This window comes from Siniperca chuatsi, linkage group LG24 (assembly GCF_020085105.1).
Source record: "Siniperca chuatsi isolate FFG_IHB_CAS linkage group LG24, ASM2008510v1, whole genome shotgun sequence".
Taxonomy (NCBI): domain Eukaryota; kingdom Metazoa; phylum Chordata; class Actinopteri; order Centrarchiformes; family Sinipercidae; genus Siniperca; species Siniperca chuatsi.
This window is the reverse complement of record NC_058065.1, coordinates 5,687,697-5,710,186: the sequence shown is the minus strand read 5'-3', so window position 1 is coordinate 5,710,186 and position 22,490 is coordinate 5,687,697. Positions and strand designations below refer to the sequence as shown.

General features: G+C 40.7%; 1 long non-coding RNA gene across 1 annotated transcript in view; it reads left to right on the top strand.

Moving 5' to 3' along the window:
- The first annotated feature begins 1,555 nt into the window (after positions 1–1,555).
- The window catches only part of LOC122872390, a 33,230-nt gene continuing 12,295 nt past the window's right edge, over positions 1,556–22,490 (top strand). The window contains exons 1-3 of the long non-coding RNA XR_006377095.1: positions 1,556–1,683; positions 1,869–1,917; positions 16,512–16,690. This is a non-coding gene — a long non-coding RNA (uncharacterized LOC122872390). The remainder of the gene's footprint in view (positions 1,684–1,868; positions 1,918–16,511; positions 16,691–22,490) is intronic.

The window sequence follows — 22,490 nt, the reverse complement described above, 5'->3', positions numbered from 1 at the left end:
ATCAGGAAGCACACAAATCTCACAGTTGCATGCAAGTTGCAACTAATGCGTCCATTGATAATTTCCTAGAAAACCATTCCTGGAAATTTAACTGTCACCAGAAGCAACAAGAACATATTGATCCTCAGTCAACAGCGAGTCAATACACCTTTGAAAAACACATTTTATTTATTATTTATTGTATGATTAGAAAACATGCCAGAACAAAAGCCGATTTCTGCACTTAGGCTTAAACACACACACTTAAACATACTTTTAAAAGCAAAACACCTAAAATCCCATACAGACATCCTGCTGAGAGTAAACATTTCTTTCGATCTGTTTCAACATAGATGTGTGTGTGTGTGTGTGTGTGTGTGTGTTGAGGTTGTTGGTGGTGTCAGAGGAGTTGTACTGAACAGGATCACTAGATGGCGATCTAGGTTAAAGCAGTGTGTTGCTGTCGAGCCTTGAATAGCAGGAACACAAGGCTTGTCAGCAGTCGACTGTTCTGTGGCAAGTGATCCTCCTTATTGAAGTGCACACACTCATAGCATGTAGAGTTATGGAATATGGAATAGGATTTGGTTTAACTTTTGCTGGGATTGAGGATTTTCTTACATGCTTGCGAGGGATGCATGTTCTGAGCCTGAAAGCACAAAAAACAACACCGCTCTGAGATTCACAACAAATTTATCACCCCAGGTGAGATCACACCACAGCTAGTATCTGATTCTTAATTAGGTAATATTGTGTTTTGACCCCAGCTAGCCCAATTAGGCTTAAGCAAGATTAGGGTGACAAATTCATGTTAGAGTTTTAGTTAAATTTGTTTATTCATGATGAAAAAAATAAAGAGGAGTGGTGATTAAAACATGGTGATGAAACACATGAATTAAAAATAAATTTGTGTTGGAACGATGGGGAATGATCTCTGACTAAATCTTGTCTCAAGATTTAGGGGTGGAAAAGTCCTGTTAATCCCAAAGATATCACAAGATACTAGAAAGTGTTTTTCCTCACATAACAAGGTGTTCCCATTGGCATTCTTTAACAGTCAAACTGTGGTCCTTACTCTAAACTTGAATGTTTAAATTGGAAATCAATACATGTGACTCAAAGACAGCAGTGTCACTTTTAACACATAAAACAGCAGGAGCTACCGTACTGTATTTCATCTAGGAATTTTGTGAAACAATCAAAAATTTAACATAATGTATATGATGATAATCAAAAAAGCTATATAGAAGCAGAATTCTGAGTCACAGGTATAACCAGTGTTTTGAGTGTTTTGTTTTGTATTGTGATTGGCTCCACAGAGTTAAAATGGAACTCATATTAGGAGAGAAGAAGGACGAAAGACAGTAAAAAAGCAAGTGGACAGACAAGGTACCAAACACGTTTTTTAGGATGTTCTGGTACACAGTATTTGCTAGCAAATGATACTGGATGTAGCTGACAGCATATTTTCAGGCCAAATGTAGTTTATATACATGGAAGAAATTCAAACTAAAAGCAGAAATCTCATTGGAGTTACACCTCAGTGGGTGGAGCCACAGGTGTTCAGATCCAATGTTGCTTATTGGCCGAGTTGAGGAGCCAAATGTACGAGCTCTGCAGTATCTTTTGGACACCTTAACTGTCCACCTTGCTGCTTCACTAAATTTCTTTGTTGTTCCATGGAAGCAAATCCAAAAAAGGACAGTAAGTATCAGATGGCAAAAAATATGCCTTGTAGATCTTCTCAATGACCCGAGAAAGTACAACTGAGTCTGTTTTTAATACATGTTTCTATGCGTTTTTACAATAACATTGGTTCAGAGGGAAAAAATCAGAGCCTCAACTCCTTCATAGAGCATAACTTCACACTTCTTCTCTAATTCTTCTAGCTACAAAGAAGAAAGACATAAACGCAGACTTTTGGATCAACATTAGAAGGTAAGCAAGCCAGCTAACTAATTTACCTACATAGCTAAGGGTGTATGTAGCCACTTTGAACTTCAAAGATTAGCTAGGCTAACTAGCTAATGCAGATAACCTGTCCACCTCCTCTCTTTCCTCTTGACTTTTTCATTGGTGTGTTCAAATGTTTGTTTGTTTTTATTACTAGAAAAGAAGTGTTTTTGCTTCCATAACAAACAGTTTATGCAAAACCAATATTGTAACAGCGGGCTCATGTTTTAGCTCGGTTGTAGCTACTTTGTGTCCAATTCCAACCACTTCACAAGCTAATTAGCAAACATGGAAACATGATGGAAGTCAGTACTAGTCAGTAATTATCACCAAATGTGACCCATGCTGCTTCTTGTTGGTTATTGTAATATCTAATACTAGACATCTCATAATGCTTTATATTTACTCTCTAAAAAAGTATCTTTTCACTTGTACTTGTTTTTCTTTGTGATTGTGGAAACTGCTAGACTCCTCAACAAACCTTTTGTCGTGAGTGGCTGGCAAATATATTTCCAGTTAATGGAGTTTTCTGAAAAAAGTTTTCAATATTTGAAAGTGCTCTGCTCTGCTGCTAGCTCTATGGATGCATCTAGAATATCCTGAGCACTTTAAATAATTATATGTTAAAACAAACACAAAATGCAGTGACAGGGAAAGCAGTTTACATGTGAACACATCCTTAGATTACTTGTCCAGAAACAGTTTAGCGAAACACTTCCCTGTAATGTTTTATGAACAAAAAAAGAGACACAAAACCAAGAGGGAAAGAAAAAAATAAGAGGGAGACTATGTTTAAGGCCAGAGAATCAAAGCGCTTTTATTTGCATGACCTGCATGCAAGCATACACACACACACACATACATCCCATCAATGCAGTATCTCATCACTTCTATCTCCGCCTCTTTCCAATCTTCCGAGCCTTCTTTACATCAACTCTTTTTTTCATCCTTTTCTTGTATTTCCTCCTCTCTCGTCCTGCGCACTACCTATGCAAGTTGTCATTCTCTCACCATAATAGCGCTTCTGTGCCTTCATGTTGCTGGTTGTTTGCTTGAAACGTAATCTGCAGATGTAACAGAGGAAGAAATTGAGTCTAACAAATGGCTTGAAAGGCTCATGCGGCATATCAAGCCCAAACCAACAAAGGCAGACAAAACGCCCGTCTTTTTTCCTCCCCTCAACATCTGAAGTTGATATTTTCAACAGAATAGCGTGGCTGACGTTCCCTGAATAAAGAACGCTGCATTTGCCGCTGTTGTGTTGTGTTACGCTGTCATTCTGACTTGAATGGAAAAGTTGAGGCCCGTTTGTTTGGTTTAGCTGTTTAGGAGAAATGGGTTTGTTTGATTAACATTTTGCTTGCGCATGTCAGTTTCAGCGGCGTCATTTCTATGGGGAAATGAAAAGATCTGAGACTGAGGCTGTGTAAACTGTAGAATATAGGAAGATTTCTATCTATCTGTCTAGTAGTAGCAAAATAAAATGGCCTGTTGGTTACAATGGGCACATAAAATCTGAAACTAGCCTAACAGCAACTGTGATTATGGTCATTACTGCATACCATGACCCACACATTACAACTGTAGACACTACCTAAATCTGTATGTGCACGTGTGTGTCAGTGCCTGTGTGTCCAAACTAGACCATAGGCTCCACTGTGGCAGGAGTAATCTCTTGGTTTCACTAATGTGCAGTGATAACATTGTTTTTGCCTCCCCAGTTCACAAAAATCACATTACACATCCACAGAGTAGTGTCCCATTTGGAGAGTCATACTGCTACAGCTTAGGCAGGTGCTACCTCGAATCTCTTGTAATGCACTGAAATGTAGGATACCATAAAAAGCTTGTTTTGTGGTGGGAATTGGTAAATTGTTCAGCGTTAATAAATGGTGTTTTTGAAAACAAAGCTCTACGGTAAAATGAATCCATCAAAATATGGTTTGACTGGCTTCTTAACTTCCTTTTTAGATACTATAGAATGACCGAAACCAAAGAACAGCATCTTCTTTCCTTTATGTTGCAGCTACTGGTCACTGCTATACATTAAAGGCCAGCTGTTTCTTTGAAAGAGCCTGGTGTTGCCAAAGTTTCACTCTTTTCTGTTTCTCAACACAAGCTTGTTAACTGCCGTTATCTATACATAAACCTATTCCCTCGTCTGTCACATCTCTTATGGCGAATTCACACAGGCACCTCTTCCCTTCTCCTTCACACCTAACTGATTAATTAGCTGCATTCTTAATAGCGAGCGATGTCACATGCTGCATGTTGTGTTGTGAGGCGAGCCAGCGTTGTTGTTGTGGTTTTCTAACTCTCTTGTTTAACTAGCTGATTCTAGTTTGTCTATCATCTTAATTTCTGGTTGTCTTTCTTTTTTTTTTTTCTTTTAACTTATATCAGAAACACTGATTTCTATAATGACGTTAACAAACTGTTTACTGTGGATCTGTCACGTCGTGGTCGGCCGGTGCGTCCCTAATTTAAACATCTTTGAGAGCAACTTTACTGCTCTTGGTGTTTGACACATTGACAACGCACACACAAGGGTGCTTGACATAGACATAGATAGTGGTAGAAGTATGGTATAAGTATCAATACCATAGTGTACAAATACTATGTTACAAGTAAAAGTTGTGGATTCAAAATGAATTAATAATGCATCATAATTTATTTGTTGATTACATTTTGCATTAATAATCTGAATCTGTAAAGTAACTAGTAATTAAATCTGTCAAATATATGTATTGGAGCAAAAAGTACAATATTTCCCTCTGAAATGTAGTATAAAATGGCATAAAATGAAAATACGTACTAAACTGTACTTACTTGAGTACTTTCCACCACTGCTTTTAGACATTAAATACCTACAGCCATTAGTGTAGTGGTAAATGCAGTAAAATCGTGGGTAGCTTGACTTCAAAGGGTGATTAAAAAAAAGGCCAATAAAACTTCTCAAAACCAATATGATCATACAAAGTAAAGATACTCACATGATTTTATGACTTACTTGCTTGAAAAGTTTGATTTCAGTTCAAACAGTGCATGTATTGTGATTTTATTATATTCTATATTTCTACGTACAGAATCTTAGCCATCGTCTAAACAAAGAAATGAAAAAATTGTTTCTGGTCCATTTCATAGCCATCAGTTTTTTTCTGTCTGACAACATTTTGGTGAGCTGCTCCTTTGACCCATGAATTTCAATAGCCAGTGGGATGGAGGATGCAGAATGCAGCCTTTAATGACTGGCTGACTGTGCAACAAGCCAAGTCTTAAAGGGTTCACTTAAAGGTACAGTGCAGCTGGATGAGTGGGCTGGCTATCTCACTGCAAGGGAGCAATACAAAAAATGAACAAAATCAAAAATGGGTCACAGAGTGAAGCCAAGAATCGCAAAAAGTATTTGCTCCTGGAAACTGACCGGTGTATATTTAAAGACGGAGAAAAATCTAATGAGATGTATGGTAATTGCTGCAGCTTTTAAAGAAACAAAGTGACTTACCTACTAATATTGGAAGGTTTAAAGGTCTCGCTGTGTGATAAATCACATTCCAAAACTTATTGTAAGGCATTATAAATAATTGCTTTTCTGCTGCCTTCACTTTATTGCATTCATTTCTAATTCTTCTCTTACATTGAGAAAATGTATTAGCCTCACAGTGGAGTTCTGACTTGAATAAAGCTAATAAAACATACTTTACATATACTTTCTTATCAACCCTATTCTTCCACTCTCCCTTCAGGGATCAATAAGGTTCAATACAGTCCAGTTTAGATGAGGTTTGCACCCCTTTCCACACAGGACCATGTTTAGCCCTGACATTGTACCTTTGTTTCCGTATCAAATACGCAATAATCTGTAAAATGGCTATGAGGTGACCCTCCCCTCGTGCCCTTAGGGCCTCTTGACCACCTTCCCTGCCCGTGACACAGCGTGTACTGTGGGGATACGCCGCGGCCCTCCTCTCCTCATTAACCTCGTGTAATTAGATGGCAGGGAAGTCCATTGTTCACCCTAATGAAGCCTCAATGGAAAGACAGGGCCTCGGCTGGCTCTTCTGACACTGCTGTGAAATTACAATCCCCTTTCCTCGTCACCCCCCCTCCCCCCACCCCTCCGCCAGCTTAATTTCCCCTTCTCCCTTTTTCCTTCTCCTCCTCTTCTCCTCTGTTGGGTTTCTTGGAGAGCCACCGCTGAAGTTGGAGGTTGTCTATCAGAAAGACAGAAAGATTGAGAGGCAGAAACAGACCAGCTAGCAAGGCAGATAATCCGTGTGATAGCTCTACACATTCCCATACTGCTAATTTTGCTCCAGCAGCAGAGCCCTGGGTAGCATTAGCTCTGCTTAGCGCCCCCAGTATGGACCCCATCCACTAATTACTTGAGCTGCCGTGGTTCACTGAGATTTAAGTACCATCTCAACACCATTATCTTCCATCCCTACAGCCAGCCCCTGTCGCCCAGGCCCTTTGTAGTGGAGGTGCAGAGGCTGCAGGGTTATTGATACAGGTCTCCCTTGCAGATAAGATCCACGGCGGTCTAAAGGAGGAACGCTGGCGTACTATATGGATCTTAAGGGAGGTGAATGGACTTGGATCAGCGCCGGAAGGGGAAACAAAGAGCGCTGAAGGGCTAAGGGAGTGTGTGCATACACCTATGTGAGAAAATCAAAGGCACGACAGGAGTGCAAGGTGGTGACTTGGGGGGTAAAATTGGATGGGGTATTATTTGCCCTCCAGTGTTTTTTTCAGTTTTTGGTTCTTTTCTTTTTTTGGAGGTGGGGGTTTCGCTCTCTGCTCACCCCAGAGCGACTAATTACAATTCACATGTCACACACTCCACACATAATAAGAGTTAGGAAACAGAATTAGAATATTCCGAAGGCCTGCAGGGGGTGTCATCTAGCGAGAAAGAGGGGAAAGTGTGTCTCTTTTTGCAGGGGGGCGAAAATGGGATAAGGGAGAGAATAGACTGTGCATGTGGCATGTGCATAGTGGTGGTGTTTGTAACGGAGAGGTGGGTGAGTGGGTGGCTTGGGGGCCGAGGGGGAGGCAATGGAGGGAGTGTGAAAAATCTACAACGCTCCCACGCTGTGCATTCCTGCCTGATGCCGTCCCGTCGATATGCCCGCCACCCCTCTCTCTTCACACGTCGGGTGTCGCCTGCTTGGCATGCCGGCACGGCTGCCTGTTAGGGTGGCAGAGGGGTGGTTGTGGTGGAGTTTTCAGGGGAGGTGGAGGGCAATTGAGTGACATCTGCTCTGCTGAGATGAGGGGCAGGCGGGCTCCTGGCATTGGCGGCTGCGGTGTCGGGGGCCTTGGCACGAGGCTGGCTGGGTACAGCAGGGGTGGCGGCGCCAGCAGCAGGCGGTGGATGGCCTTAACGGAGAACCGTTTGCTCAAACAGCATGACATCTCCTGGAATGAAAGCACCCACACACACACACAAATACACACTTCTGGCAACACACACCCGTCTATGCTTCCATGCACACAAACTGGCACTCCACCCTCCTTCTCTTGCTCTGTCACTTCCCTCTACTTGACTATTTCTCACCTCACACTTCAGGTTTTCTCAAAGCCGCCATGTCCAGCACAGAATTGCCGTTCAAAGGCGTTTTCATCTGCAGCCTACTAACGTGGACAGTGTCAGCGCGACACCAGAGTTCATTTATGTTGCCAATTACTTTCCTCACTGCCTTGTCCCTTCCATCTCTACCTGTCTTTTCGTCTTTTATCCTCTATCTCTTCGGGCTTCTCTAAACCAAACAGCGTTAATGAACCATGAAGCTGACATCTGCAAGAAAGCAACAACTACATTAATGTGAGCGACGGCAACATCCCAAATCTCTGCCTTGTCATCTGCCACCTCCCAAAGAGAATACATAAGTAAACGGGACAAGATGAGGGACGGGAAAGTGAAAGCACGTTGAAGGAATGAGGTTTAGTAACTTACACTGGGATGAGGATAAACATGTTGATAACTAGCTAGTGCTGTACTTTGGTTGCTATTAAAGCTTAGCTATATTTTTCTAAATATATAAGTTATTAGCAAATAGTCATTTCCAGTGGAGGACAATGCATTCAAGTAACCTGGGGGTGACGGAAGAGAGAGAGAAAAAAAGATGAGTGACGTTTATTAGATTGTATCTAAACGAATCTACCTCTCCTCTGTCTTTCTCTCAGAAGTTGTTTCCCTCCTCTTTCATATCACCACTGTTGTCGAGGCACTGTGACGCTGATGCGGTGTAAATTGATTTCCCGGAAGATGTGATGGATGAATAGAGAATGAACATCTTCATCGCTGACCCCAGCGCCGATTGCTTCTCCCCCTGCCCGCGCCGATGATTGACAAGGCTGCTAACGAGTGCCGTCGCTGGTCGTGTTATAATTTCGCTGTGTTGAAAACAGCCGAGACTCGGTCCCAAGGTAATGAGCTTCTGGAAGAGAGGGAGGAGAAAGGAGAGGAGAGGCTCACCCCGGGAGAGGTGAAATAAAAGAGTGGGAGTAAATAAAAAAACGGAGACAAAGCACATGAAAGTAGATTAGAAAGAAGTTGAGGTTATCATCGACTTGAGAGGGGCCGTTTCATTGTTTATCTGCTGTCTTGATGGATGTCTTTCAAGCTGGGGTTTCATAGCTGCAATGTATTCATTCCTCAATCGCTGAGAGGCAAGCCATTTCAAAAGGCACCATAAAACGTGTTATTTGCATTAAAAGTATTTGATGTAAAAGTGCTGTCTGCTGCAGATTGCGTATCTGAGCGTGCACGTGTGTAGCCATTCAAGCTTCTGTGTGTGTTTTTAAGCAAATCCTGTGTGTGTGAGTGAGCAAGTATGCATTTATGTGAGCGTTTGCATATGCATGTAGGCATGTGTAAGACTCATGCATGTGTTTGTGTGTGTGTGCATGTAATTTATTCCTCCACACTGGGGCTGGGGGCAGGTCTCTCTGTTTATTGGGATGATTAGGAGGTGACAATATGTTGCTGATGATCAGGTTTATAATCAGCTACCATCACAGATTATTCTAACCTTGATTAAAGACCTGCAGTCTCCCTATCATCTCCCAGCTCAGCCTAATAAGATAGGACGACGCTCTGATTAATGCCAGAGAGCGACTAGTCATGACACAAAGGACAGGCCTGCATCACCGCAGGAGGACTCGGGGAAACTGTCACGCATCATACTTTGTTGTCTTTCTGATTTGCCTGCTTGATACAGGACCTTTGTCTTAATTATTTTTCTTTTACAAATTAATCCGTGTGAGATTGATTCACTTTTCATTACCGCGATAATAAGGACGGCGTTGTTGACGTCTGCCGTGATTAGATATCAAGGAAACGTTGCGCCAGAATGTTACTGCTGTGCATCCATTTGCTAACGCAACGGATGTCTCTCCCCTTTCAGAATAAGTCATAAACTCGTCAGCAAACTTTCTTTTGTCTTGCTGCCAATCATTAGTGTGACGTGCGCACATGCATATGTGTGTGGTTATGCGGGGGTTTGTGTTTTCCTGGCAGAGTGTTTGATTCATTATGCTGCGAGGTGCTGTTGAGGTCCCGGAGGTGTGTAGGAGAGTATTAAATGAATGAGTCGCTCTCACAGGTTGTCAGATGATGAAGGCACTGATCCAGGGTCTCTGGCAGTCAACCGGCTGGAGGCAGACGCAGCTGCCGCTGGCCTGAACAGCGTGGCCCGACCTCTCTCTTTCTCTCCAGCCCTCCTCCGCCAGAGTGGGATCGTCACGTACTGTTGGCGAAAACAAACCAGCAGCAGTGTCATGCTGAGGAGGTGGTTCAGTGATCCGCTATTATTACTAAGCAAAGGTCGCTTACTGTTATTGTTTTATCCCCTGAATTAACGATAAAGGTAAAATCTTTTATCATACTATGGGACTTTGGGAAGGAGACGTTATTATCCCTGTATAGGAAATATTTATTTTTGTTGAGTGGGTAAATCTAAAGTTATAAAATTTTCCAAAAATCCGACATTGTTTCAACATTGCATTTCAACTGCAATCTTCTACTCAGGTGTTTTGCATCATTTTGATTAAAGTAGCTGGTGCCATCAGCCAATCAGAGTCCAGCTAATGTTCTGTTTGGGCCCTTTTTAACAGCTGAAAAAACACACTTAACATTATTTTATCAGGTTGATACTTCATGATTTGTTTCTAATTTCGTGAGAGTTACTTATAAACATGATTTTGAACTGATGTTTTTAGAGATCCGTTACAGAAAATGACTCAAGCATTAGAGATGTAAAACAGATAAATACGATGGATGGATGGTTCACATGTCCCGTATCTGTGATTGGTGTTAACAGTACTTTGTACGCAGCACTTCCCTCCTAAATCCCAAATTAGTCTATTTAAAGGGAATATATATTTGTTAATGCATATCCCATATAACATATAAAACGTTAAATATTTGCTTCTGTGGTGTAATGACAATGCTTTATGGTAATTTCTGTATTTTGTCACCTTACCACTTCGATACTTTTCTACATGTTGGGTTTTAATAAAGTCAGGCGAATGGTTGATTTTTGCATTTAATATTATTTTGGTCTGTGGGACCCCAAACAATGAGGACGTAAACCCAATGTCAACAAAACCAATTAATTAATGCCTTAATTATTCAGCCTATGAGGACTTCAAATTGATTCTTTCACCTTTTTTTCATCCGCTTTTAACTAAACTATGTTTTTTGCGAAACATCATGAAGAAAATTATAACCTGAAGGATAAAACATTTTTTAGCATGAGAGCCAACCCAAAATCTGACCCTGATTCAATTCAATCCTACTTCAAGTATGATTCTGATTCCCACTGTATCTTCATAACACAATTTGTCATATAGGCAAACCACCTTTGCTTACAGTTTGCTTTCATCAACTCAGATTCAGCAATGATCTATACTTTAGTTTGTTCTATTTCTCTGACATATTTCTATACAGATGTACAGATATACACAGTATGATTATAATATTATAGTTCCCACTATTTCTACATAAAAAGATCCTTATGGGTAAACATCTGAGTTTAATATATGTTTACTTAACAAGAAAGAAACTGTACAGAGAGTGTAGTATGTCCAAAGTGTTCTTGTGTCCAGGTGCTCTTTGGACAAGGTGCCTTATGTGGCGCCACACTGAGCCGTGGGACAGTCTAAATGGAGGAGGTCCAGCCGCTGATTGTCTCTTTCGTCTTTGATATTAAAAGCATTCTAGTGAGAATAATTTGTGTTTAGTGCCCTGCTGTGGATAGAGCCGTCCTGTTTGACCAACGAAGCTAACCTAATTCATCCTCTCCAAGTGTGCATGCATGTGTGTACTTGTATTTGTGCTAAATGCAGAATAGCTGTTGTGACTAGCTGGGCGCACACAGAGCCTTGTTGTTGTTGCTGAGAGAGCCTGTGTGTGCGTTTGAGGGCCACTGAGTACGTGACCTCTCCTCCAGCATCCCCAAAGCAGCGGCTCAGCGGGCGGGTAATTCATGCCAAAGCCCGGCCACCCCACTGCTCGGAGCACGTGCCCTCCCCGAGCGCCCCTCCCCCGCATGCCCCCTGACCCATGTCTCCGTGGCGATGGAGTGTCCCGTCACAGGGAGCACCTGGCACCTGGCCTTCCCCCCCTCCCCTCTCCCCTCTCTCCTTTCTCTCTCCGTCTCCCCCTCACAGGCCTCAGTGGGGGGTCCTTAATGAAGTTTCACGTCTTCATTCAGGGAGCAACAGGAAGTGGTCCAGGCCTGGAGCGCGGTCAAGCTGCTGCTTTGATGCAGGATATTTCAGTTCTGGGTTTGACCCTGAGAGGCAAATACTGTACTCGTTGCTGCAGGACAGTTTGAGTACGAGTATGAGCTTTTATTTTTTTTTGTTTTCTTCTTGTTCATCCTACGCAGCTCTATGCAGCCAACACTTAAAGGGACAGTTCACCCCAAAATCAAAAATACATATTTTTCCTCTTACCTGTAGTGTTGTTTATCTAACTAGATTATTTTGGCGTGAGTTTTGGAGGTATTGGTCGTAGAGATGTCTGCATTTTTTTAATAAAATGGGACTATATGGCGCTCTATCTTGTGTTGCTCAAAGTGCCAAAAACATACACTTGAAAAACTCAACGGTAATGTCTGTATGTAGTTTCTCCCACACGCTTGGAATTTAATCCTACACACTGGACCTTTAAACATTCATGTTTATATAACTTCCCATTGTACAGCAGTCTGCAGTATGAGAGTTCAACATAGTGCTACTGGGTGTTAAAAGGATAAAATACGTGCGAAATATTTCAAAATGGATATGGCATTTTGAAAGAACATCTTGTGAAACAAGATGCTGAGTCAGAAATAATGCTATGTAGTTTTGACAGTAGCTCCAAGTACAGACAATGCCACCTGACTTTTTCCTCTTAGAAGGAAGAAAGGTTCCCATTTCTCCTCCTGTCACCACTTCTTTACAGTTTTTATTCTTCCATTTCTTCCTTTTTTGCTTCCACCTCCAGACATGACATCACACGGCCACTGACTCAGCGAATCACTCTGCTCCTGTCTCTTCTCTCTCCTTATTACATGCCGATTAGCCGCACAAAGTGGTATAAAAAGGTGTCTAATGCAATTACCCTAGTTAGGACGTTTTAATAGTGTGCTGTGCCTCAGAGATGTATGTGCCAGCCAGCCGCTGACATTAAATCAATAATCAGCCTGTCACGCCTGCTTGTTAATTCAGCACTGTGCATTTTATTCCCCAACATGGTAAGATTGATTATTGGTAGCAGAGGTTTTGAAGTGGGGCAGGGGTTTATAATGATATGTGTAATGGAGTATGGACTGCATTGCTTTAATTTGCATGGTAGGTACTGACTGAGATTTCATCTGGGATACTTGCAGCCTCTAATTTGTTCAGATAAATTGCTATATGAAAGAACAGTAGTTTTATCGAGAGTGTGAATGTCTCTTCGCGCATAAATGTGTGTGTGTGTGTGCGTGCAGGAAAAAGAGGAGTCATGACTAAGTGAGAGTACTTCCTTAGTTTCTGTGCCCCCACATAATGCATTACTCAGCACTCATTTAAAAAATATTAGCTTGCATATTACCTCCTAAACGCAGGCATTCATAACTCATATCTCTTTTCCATTTCATCCTCTAAATTGGTGACTGCATCTTCTTTCTTTTCCAAAAAGGGGTTAAAGGTCAATTACAGCTCCTTTCCTTTTAGTAACCACATTGATTATCAGGGTTCCTGTAACCATTATACTTGATAAAATCAATTTAGTGTGAATACCTTCATCTCAAAACCAACCACTTGTCATCTAGAGTAAGAGGGCCACAGCTATATTTTTTAACCAAAATGAAGTGGACAGGAAATAGTAATTTTTCCATTTGGCAGTGGTGGAGGAACTGGTGGAGGTACTCAGATCCTTTACTTAAAGTGGCTATAATTTATATTTCTATAATAATGTATCAAATCACAATGTTAAAACAACATAACAATGTTCATATGAAGATTAACCTACCAAGAATTATCACCCAAATCTGCAGCTCCCCTCAACTTTAGTGAGTTTCAGCTCATTGTTTACCTGTCTATCCCACAACTTTACTGTTTTGGCTCACTCTCACCGCTTTCATAGCATCGTTTTTGGCATAGCAGGCAGCTGTTTTCAGCGAAAAAGCTCTAAAAATCGATTGTACACTCCCTGCTCAGTAGCAAACAGCAGACAGTCAAGCTGGTGAACATAGTGGAGCATTTAGCAGCTAAAGAGCCAGGAGTTGGTAGAGACCAAAAACAGAGCTAAAAGAGAGTGTATATTACATTAATCAGGTGGCCAGAGATACGACTCCAAATAAATGATAATGTTGCTCCATAACGTCTGGATGTGTGAATAAGCAACTGTTTGCTAACAAGTTTGCCAAATCAACTTAAAAGATGAAAAAAGTTCACTCGTTTCTGCTGACCCCAAGTGGCTAAAAAAATCTGCTATTGCAGATTTAAGTAAAAGTAGTGATGTCTAAATACAAAATGTCTAAGTACTCCATTACAAGTAAAACCTTCAAAATGTTACTTACTGGGTCAATTTAGTGCTACCCATCCATAAAGTTGAAGAAAAAAAATTTAACTGCAAAATATCTGGACCTGAGCTGCCTAGTATGAGGCAGTCACCAAAATGCTCGATCCCATAAGTCTACACTCCACGCCCCCAATTTTTTCCACAGGCTTCCTATTAAAAATTGTAATCTAGAGGTAAAGTGGGGGTTTCTTGTACAGCTTCACCTACTTGCAAGGTGCACGGAGACGGGAAAGCAATCTTGATGGAGGCCACAAGCCAAAACACGTCGGTCTAACAATATAGTTGTTTTTAATATGTTTAAGTGTTTCTGGAGTTTTTACCCAAGCCAAGTATCTACCGTTTTGTGGCTGGCCAATGAAAACCATGTATCTCCAAATTTGGTGATTTTGAATTTTTCAGCTAAGCAGTAGGGTTAAGTTTTCCTTTATGGGTTGAAAAACATCCCCCTATGAAGAATACAATCCAGTGGCTCTGTAATATCTGCCGTTAAACTTAGGTATTCACTGTTTAATGAGCAGCTACTTGTCTGATGTCCGCAGTGTATACATAGATCAAAAAGCATCTTTTTTATAGGGCTGTAGATATTGTACATATCTCCCCTGAGATATTCTTTAAATCTGTACACAATTTGAAAGATTGCTACGACTATTTTACTGTACAGTGTCTATTTATTATTTGGATGTGTATTAACATTTGATATGTGACGAGATTTCATAGGGTTGGAAAGTCTGATAGACAGTGCAACTATGGCTGAAAACATTTTGTCTTCATGGGCGGTTCGCAATAAAGTGACTGAGTGCAACTCTACTCTGTCTTTATTACTTACTTTTTGGCTTTTTGTACTGTTAAAAACATGTAGTCTGTTGAACTTATTTGCAAATTTCTCAAAATGTTACTTATTGTACTTAAATTACTGTATGATTCACTACTGCTATGAATAATATATGCAAACTACAACATAACTGAAATTCACGCTGTAATTTACTACCCTACTCAGTACTGGTAAAAAGCAGTAAAACCTCAGATCTGAGAATTACATGACCACTCAAATGTGCCCCTAACATATAGACAAACACATATTTAAGTATAGTTCCCTGAAGAAAGCTGACACCGTCCCACCTCCCACAGGAGCTGTGAATCACAGGCGCAGACCTGCATCATTATGACCTATTGGTCTTAATTAGGCCTCTATTGAGGAGTGTGACTCACTATACCAACACATATTAGCCAGCCACTGAGAACACATGATCTCTGGCCTTGTGGTCAAAGTGATCAGGCCTTGTGGGAAGACTCCGCCACACATCCTCAACACTGCAAACTTTATTTGGATTCCATTTATGCACAGGCACACTCTGGCACTCCCCAACAAACCCTCCTCCAAGTCCAAAATCCCCAACATTTGTTGCTCAGTGCGTCCTTACTTCTCAAAAGTTAAGAAAATTGTGCAGATCTACTCTTATCATTTATCACTTTAAAATTTGAATGGAAGGCTCAAAACAACCTCCTCAACCTTGGAGGAACAGCATGGAAATCAAGATGAGGCTTTCATGAATGTGACAAAGTCTCAACACTTTCCCCCGATGCATAAAGTATAAGTTTTGTCAGTGCAATTCAAGGTTGTGAATAATGTGTTTTCACTAAACATTTTAATTAAAAAACATCCGTATATGGCGATTCAAAGAATTATGGTACTGCCCCCAGTAATTCTTCTGCGATGCAATGATGTCTCAGTTCCCTTCAAGGAGATGGCTGAAAGCAGTATTAATCATTGTCTGGTGCTGGCCCACCTTCCCTGGGTGTTTTGCATCCTGCGACATCACTTTCAAAGTCTACCTCCAAACCGGGTAGAGTGACAAAGTGGTTCTTAAAGACAAGCAGCACCAAGCATATGGCAGGGGGGGACGGCCACACTCCAAAGCCAATCCTGCAAAGAAGATGAAGAAAAGTAGGACGAGGGGGAGGAAAGGAGAGTTGGGGAAACGGATGCAGCAGAAATGAAGATTATCATCTAGAAGATGCACCTCTTATGTTTGTTTCAGACTTCACTTTTTGCCCTTTGCCAACAACTCCTTACTAACTTGTCTCATTTGGTGGATATGGTTCACTTTTGCTGTTCACGCGAGTAAATCTCCCTACTTAAAAAACAAGCTTACTTCTGCAAAGGAAGAAAAAACAAGCTTACTTCTGAAAAGGAAGAAAAAATTCAAAAGCAATTGCACCTAATAATTCTATTTTCCACAGCTTTTGTTGCAAGCGAGAAAATTGTCATAATAAAGCACGGCGCTCTGACCTGCATACACGCATAAATAAATCAAACATTGATTCGGTGCTAAGTACCTGGCGAGTGTTTGCCTGGCAAACAAATGAATGCCTCGCCATGTTCCTGTTTCCTGGCTGCCTCTGATTGGTTCTGACAGATATTCAGGCTTTTGGTGGAGTAATTAGAGAGCCTCAGGGTGTGAGCTGAGGAGAGGCCTTCAGCGCTGGGTTACTTCACAGTCTTTCCTCTCCCTCTCAGGTAATTGCTAGCAGCTGCACAGCCAGGGAACGGAGCCTAAAAGAGCCTTGCATCGATTCCCCTCTTACCCCCCCTCGTTTTCCTCGCCATCGCAGCCTCCCTGATGCCTCAGATCCCGCAGACCACTCAGATGTACCTGATGCTGCAAGAAGCCGGAGCCACTGCTGACAAGTACCCAGGTGACTGCAACCAAGTAAACATTACACATTTTGTTTACCTACAGTGTCCTAAAGGGGTAAAGGCATAGAGTTAGAGAGAAAAGAGAAAGAAAGCAGCAGTTTTTATGTTGTTTTCATATGAGAGTAAATGTACTCTCACCTCCTTCTCTCTAGAGGAAAACAAAGGGTTAGAGAGTTTGTCTAACCAAGCGTTCACCACCTCCTACAGCTTAATCCAGGTCTGGGCCACTTACGTTCCCTGTCAGACTTCCCTTGCTTTCTTGATTCTTCTTTAACTGCGTTCGCCTTATCGTACTCGTGGTAGCTCACCTTTGCAAGTATTGCCATAGATTTCAGCATGGATAAGTGTGAGCACTCAAAGCAGCCCAAACTGAAAGGAGCAGGGGCATCTATGCTGCAAAAAACACAACTTCTACTTCTTAAAAGTCCAAAAATGAGCATGCAGTTAACTTTCGAAAGAAAAAGTTGGTCGAGGTTAGACCACAACTTTTGTTAAGGTTTGACATATAAAACATTCCGTGAAGGCTATCTTGAGTTAATAAATATTTTCTGTCAAAATTTAAAATTAACTCAAAACCCCCTTGCATGACTCTGGAGTTCAACCAAGGTCAGTGCATTGGCTGATCCATCCATCCTATCCACCTCCACAACCTGCTTTTCTCTGCAGTGTTTCAAAGTCAACTAATTTCTGTTTTGATCTTATGTCTTTTTCATGTATTCCTTTTCTGGTGGGTGCACATAGCTTGTATTTCACCCTCATTTCACAAGAAAAGATTGATCATTTTCCTGGTGGGCACTTGTGTTTTGTAATATGTCTATTTCCAGCCAGTGATATCAGTGATTGTTCACTCATTACTCAGGGTAGGCCTTTCTTTTACAGAGTCATTGAGAAAGGAATATTGTGAGGCTGAAATACTCATTTTCAAGGTAGTAATTAGCCACATGCGCATTTTAGACACCTCAGAAATTCAACCCATGAGGAACAAAAGGCAATAAGAGCACTGTTAGCAGATGAATACTCTTTTCCTTTCAACCTGTAACTTTTCTGCAAGGCTGGAACCTGCCATTACTGTCCATCATCCTCATTTTGATACACTTTGTACTTTTAGCTTGTTAGACAGGCAATTAGCAGGCCTTGACTGAAAGGAAAAAAAGAGTCAGAGTTTGGTCAAATAATAACAAAATATTATATCGTATTCATAAGTTAACTATAGAATAAAATGTGTCACATTGGATAGCACAACTGAGAGGAATTCATATTGACTTAATTGTCAATTTACTGTACCCATGCGGGCTAAAAGAAAATGCTAATAATCATTTGCTATGTGAATTGGCCCAGTTCTGTTTACAGAGAAACAAACGCTCCTTGCAGTTTCTTGTCATTTCAAGCCATCATTTTATTTGCATCATTGTCATATCAAAAAACAAGTGGATCCATACAGTCTTTGTATGTGATACATCAGGTAGACGAAATAATAATAATAGAGAGCGACAAAAGTAACTGATTGGAAACTTGTGACAACATAAAACACCAAAGGAGTGTAAATCCAAACTCACCAACAGTGATGGATGGAAACTTAGTCCTGAAGAAAAAAGTCTCAAATGTTTGAATAAAGATTACGTGTCGTAAGCTTTAAATTGTTCACCCACAGAGCAGGTATATCTACAGCCAATGAACAAATACTGAAGGCTACACAGAACTTGTCTTGAGGAGCACAAAATGGAACAAATACAGTGATAAGATCATAATTTTACAATTTTTTCCCCCTGTACCTCGATGAGTTTGCCTTTATAAAAACAAGACAGTGTACTGCCATGCTAGCAGCCTCTGTGAGGCTGTGCTGAGCTAAATGTTAATGATAGCATGCTAACATGCTCTCTATGACAATGTTAACATGCTGATGTTTAGCAGGTAATGTTTACCATGTTCACCATCTTAGTTTAGTGTGTTAACATTTGCTGATTAGCAATGCTAACATTTGCTAATTATCAGTACACACAAAGTACAATTGAGGCTAATAGGATTGTCATTTGTTTAGCAGGTATTTGGTCATAAATCCAAATATTTGTACAAATCGAAATTTTGACCTGATGAAAAAGTGCTAAATGAAAAAGTCAGAGATCACCAATTTTTTTTTAGAATTTATCCTATGAATGTCAAATTTCATGGAAATCCATCCACTAGTCAAAACATTTCGCTTAAAACCACAAATGTCAACCTCATGGTGGTGCTAGAGGAAATGTCAGGGGATCACCAAAGTCATTCAACTCAATTCAATTTTATTTATATAGCACCAATTCATAACAGAAGTTATCTCATTGCACTTTTCCTATAGAGCAGGTCTAGACCGTACTCTTTATAATATTAATTACAGAGACCCAACAACAACACTGGCAACAGTGGCAAGGAAAAACTTCCTTTAAGGGGCAGAAACCTTGGACAGAACCAGACTCAATGGTGGTCAGTCTCTGCAGCTCCGGAGGCAGAAATACCTGCTGAAAGTGACAGAAGGAGAGAGGAGAGAAACAAGAAAGCACAAAACTACGGGAGAGAGAAGATGTTGAGTTAGTAACATGCAGTAATGGGATAAAAATGCATACAGATGGAGAGGGAGAGAAGGAGAGAGGAAAGCGGTGCATCATGGGAAGTCTCCCGGCAGTCTAGGCCTATAGCAGCATAACTAAGGGATGGTTCAGGACTCAGCCAAGCCAGCCCTAACTATAAGCTTTATCAAACACCATGAATGTCGCTGCGGACCTTGAATGTCTGTACAAAATTTACTGGCAATTCATCCAATAGTTGTTGAGATATTTAAGTCTGGACTAAAGTGGTGGACCAACAGACCAACATTGCCATCCCCAGAGCTACACTGCTAGCATGGCTAAAACGTAAAAAAAAAAAAATGTCTTCAAATATGCCTACAGCAGCTGTTATAACAGTTAAACATTTATGTAGATCTTTAAATGTACTATAGACGCATGCGTAGCAATCTTGTGAAAGTCATAAGTCTGGTGATTCCTCTGCATGGTGGAATAATGACAAAGGGATATGAGACCGTTTTACAGGTGCACCCCATGGTGCAAGTGCTTTTCATTCATGAAGTTTCCATATTTCAAAATGATAATGCCCCTGTTCACGCCGGCAAGTGGATTCATGAACAGCAGGAGCAAGTCAAATGCCTTTCATGTCTCCCTGCATCACCACATCTAAACATTACTGAGCCTTTAGAGAAACAGATTTCCACCTTAGGTGAACTGACGCTTCTGCAAAGAGGTTCAGTATGCCAGAAAGTTCAGGACTTCTCTAAATGACTTGATACATTTATGGACTGATTTCTGTTTTTTCTTCCCTGTGATATGCCCACACATAGCTTGAGGAGAATAGTAATAGTCTGACGAAAGTGTACAGTTTTGAGACATTGAAGTCTGCCTTAATGCATTCATCCTGCAATTGACAACAAGATATAAACTGACAGAATGCATGCCTGACATCCACCAGCACCCAAATACTTGAAGGCGAATGTTCAGATTGGCTTACAGTATTTACATGCTCAGTGATAAAGCACATCAAATATATAAATTTTCTTGACGTGAAATAAAACAAACCCTAAGGGCCTTAAAAAAAATCACACATCATCTCCTTCAAAAAAGATGACAAGCAAAGACAAAGCTGAATTGGATAACAGAGAAAACAAAGCATAGAGGAGTGTGATATACAGTACCAATAACAGAATGCTTAAATGACAAGCAAAGGAAATAAAATGAAAGAGTGTAACGCTTCACCTCACATAAACCCATCAACACATAAGCTTGAATCCTTGTGGAAATCGCAGAAAAGTGACATTTCATTGTAAAGCTTATTATTGGAGGGGGATGTCCATTGCTAAGCTCAATGCAAACTCCGCACGGGGTTATTATGGATTAGAATTCTCGTTTAACACAAAAGGTTATTGTTTTGTTTCTGTGAAACATTGCTGAATGCACTTGTTCTCTTATTTTAATTAACATCACAGGCACGTCATAATGTCACCACTTTTCTCTTTGTCTCCCAAGTGGCACCGCTTCTCTCTTTCTATAAAAAATGTAGTTTTTTTTTTTGGCAGACCCTTAGCGGGGGAAGCCTGTGAAAGGCTGAGACGAGACTGTCTGGAAGGAAATATTGTAGTAAAATAACAGCAGGGGCAGGTGTTTTGTTTGAGCGGTCCTCTTTGGCATTTCTCAGCCTCTGAAGAACACCACTGCAATTATACGCGACAATGGCTGCAGAGACACAGGTATAGATTCATTACCTTTAACAACCTCAGGCTTCTTTCCCCAGATCCTATCAGTTGATCCCTTCTTTTCATTTACTCCCCTTTTTTCTTTTTCATTCATGTCCACTAATGTATACACAAAACACAGAATAGAATAGAATAGTTTGCCAGAAACAGCATAGATGCATGCACGCAAAAAATCACACACAAACTCCCGTACAACCAGATGTTCACATCTGCTAAGCTACTATAAATCCATAAGAGACGGGAAGTAATTTTCAGTGGCAGCTCACTTTGCAAGAAGACTTTATTGGCATGTAACAAAAAGTTTAAACCAAGTGAGGCTACAAAGGAAAGTCGAGAAACATTCATCTGTATGCAAATGTACTATGATGCACGGACATGACAGCTCAAAGTAGCCAGTCACAAAGAGCTTGTCCCTCTAAAGCTGAATACAAAGCATTGCTTCCTCCTAAAATATATAAACAGAATAGTGTATTAAAATAGTTAATTATGACAAACCACTGCTATTCTCACTGAAAAGTGAATAAAATAAATAATAATCACATTGAAATTTTTTGTCTGCCTGGCTTGCTTGCTTGTTGGTTAACTTATGGTGATATGTTTTCCTTAAAAAGCTCAGCAACATGAGAAAATAACCAATCAGAGTTTGACATGTGAATTGATTAAACAAGACCTGATATGGGACCTGAATTGGTCTGGGTCCAAATTTATTCAGTTTAAAGTGGATTAGGTATGATCCAATTCTACTGCAGATTCACTGATCATGGAGCACATCATAATCATTGAAGAAAAAAATTAATTATGAACTGTCACTGGATTCATCCTCTGAGGACCATGAATGGCAATTCATCCAGTAGTTGTTGAGATATTTCAGTCTGACGTGCTGGCCAATAGAATTGCCATCCCCAGAGCCACACTGCTAGCATGGCTAAAAATGTAAGACAAAAGTAAAGCATTGCCTTTTATGTTTTGACTACAGGTTGCTTTTTTTTGCCATTCAAGCTTGTCTTACACCAAGAAAGATGTTTTTTGGCTCTGCCTTCTGAGGTTTAAGTTGACTAATAACAGAGTAGTTTCCCCTCCAGGCGTAGGTGCCTACATAAATGTTTGTAGAGATAATATTCTAATCTGTAGTCTAGCATGGCTCTGTTAAGGGCAGAATTAATGATTTGGTTCCCACTAGGGTCACCTATAGCCAAAATGTGCATGATAATGGTATTGTGAAGTGCTTTGGATAAACATTAGCCATGAAATGTCCCATTAGCAAGAGTAATTCTGGCAGTAGGCAAAGTCGTAAATGCAGGTCACATGACACCCTTTCAGAAAGACTTTTTGACACCCACATCAATTACAACAGCTGTAAAGATATGAAGTACATGTCTTTAGAATCACATGCATTCACCAATACAAACAAATGTACTTTCATTATTGCGCAAAAGTGATATAAACAATTTTGACTCACCCGCTTTGTGAGCAGCTAAATAAATGGGGTCGCCATGTTTGGACGCCTCTGCCAATGGTTT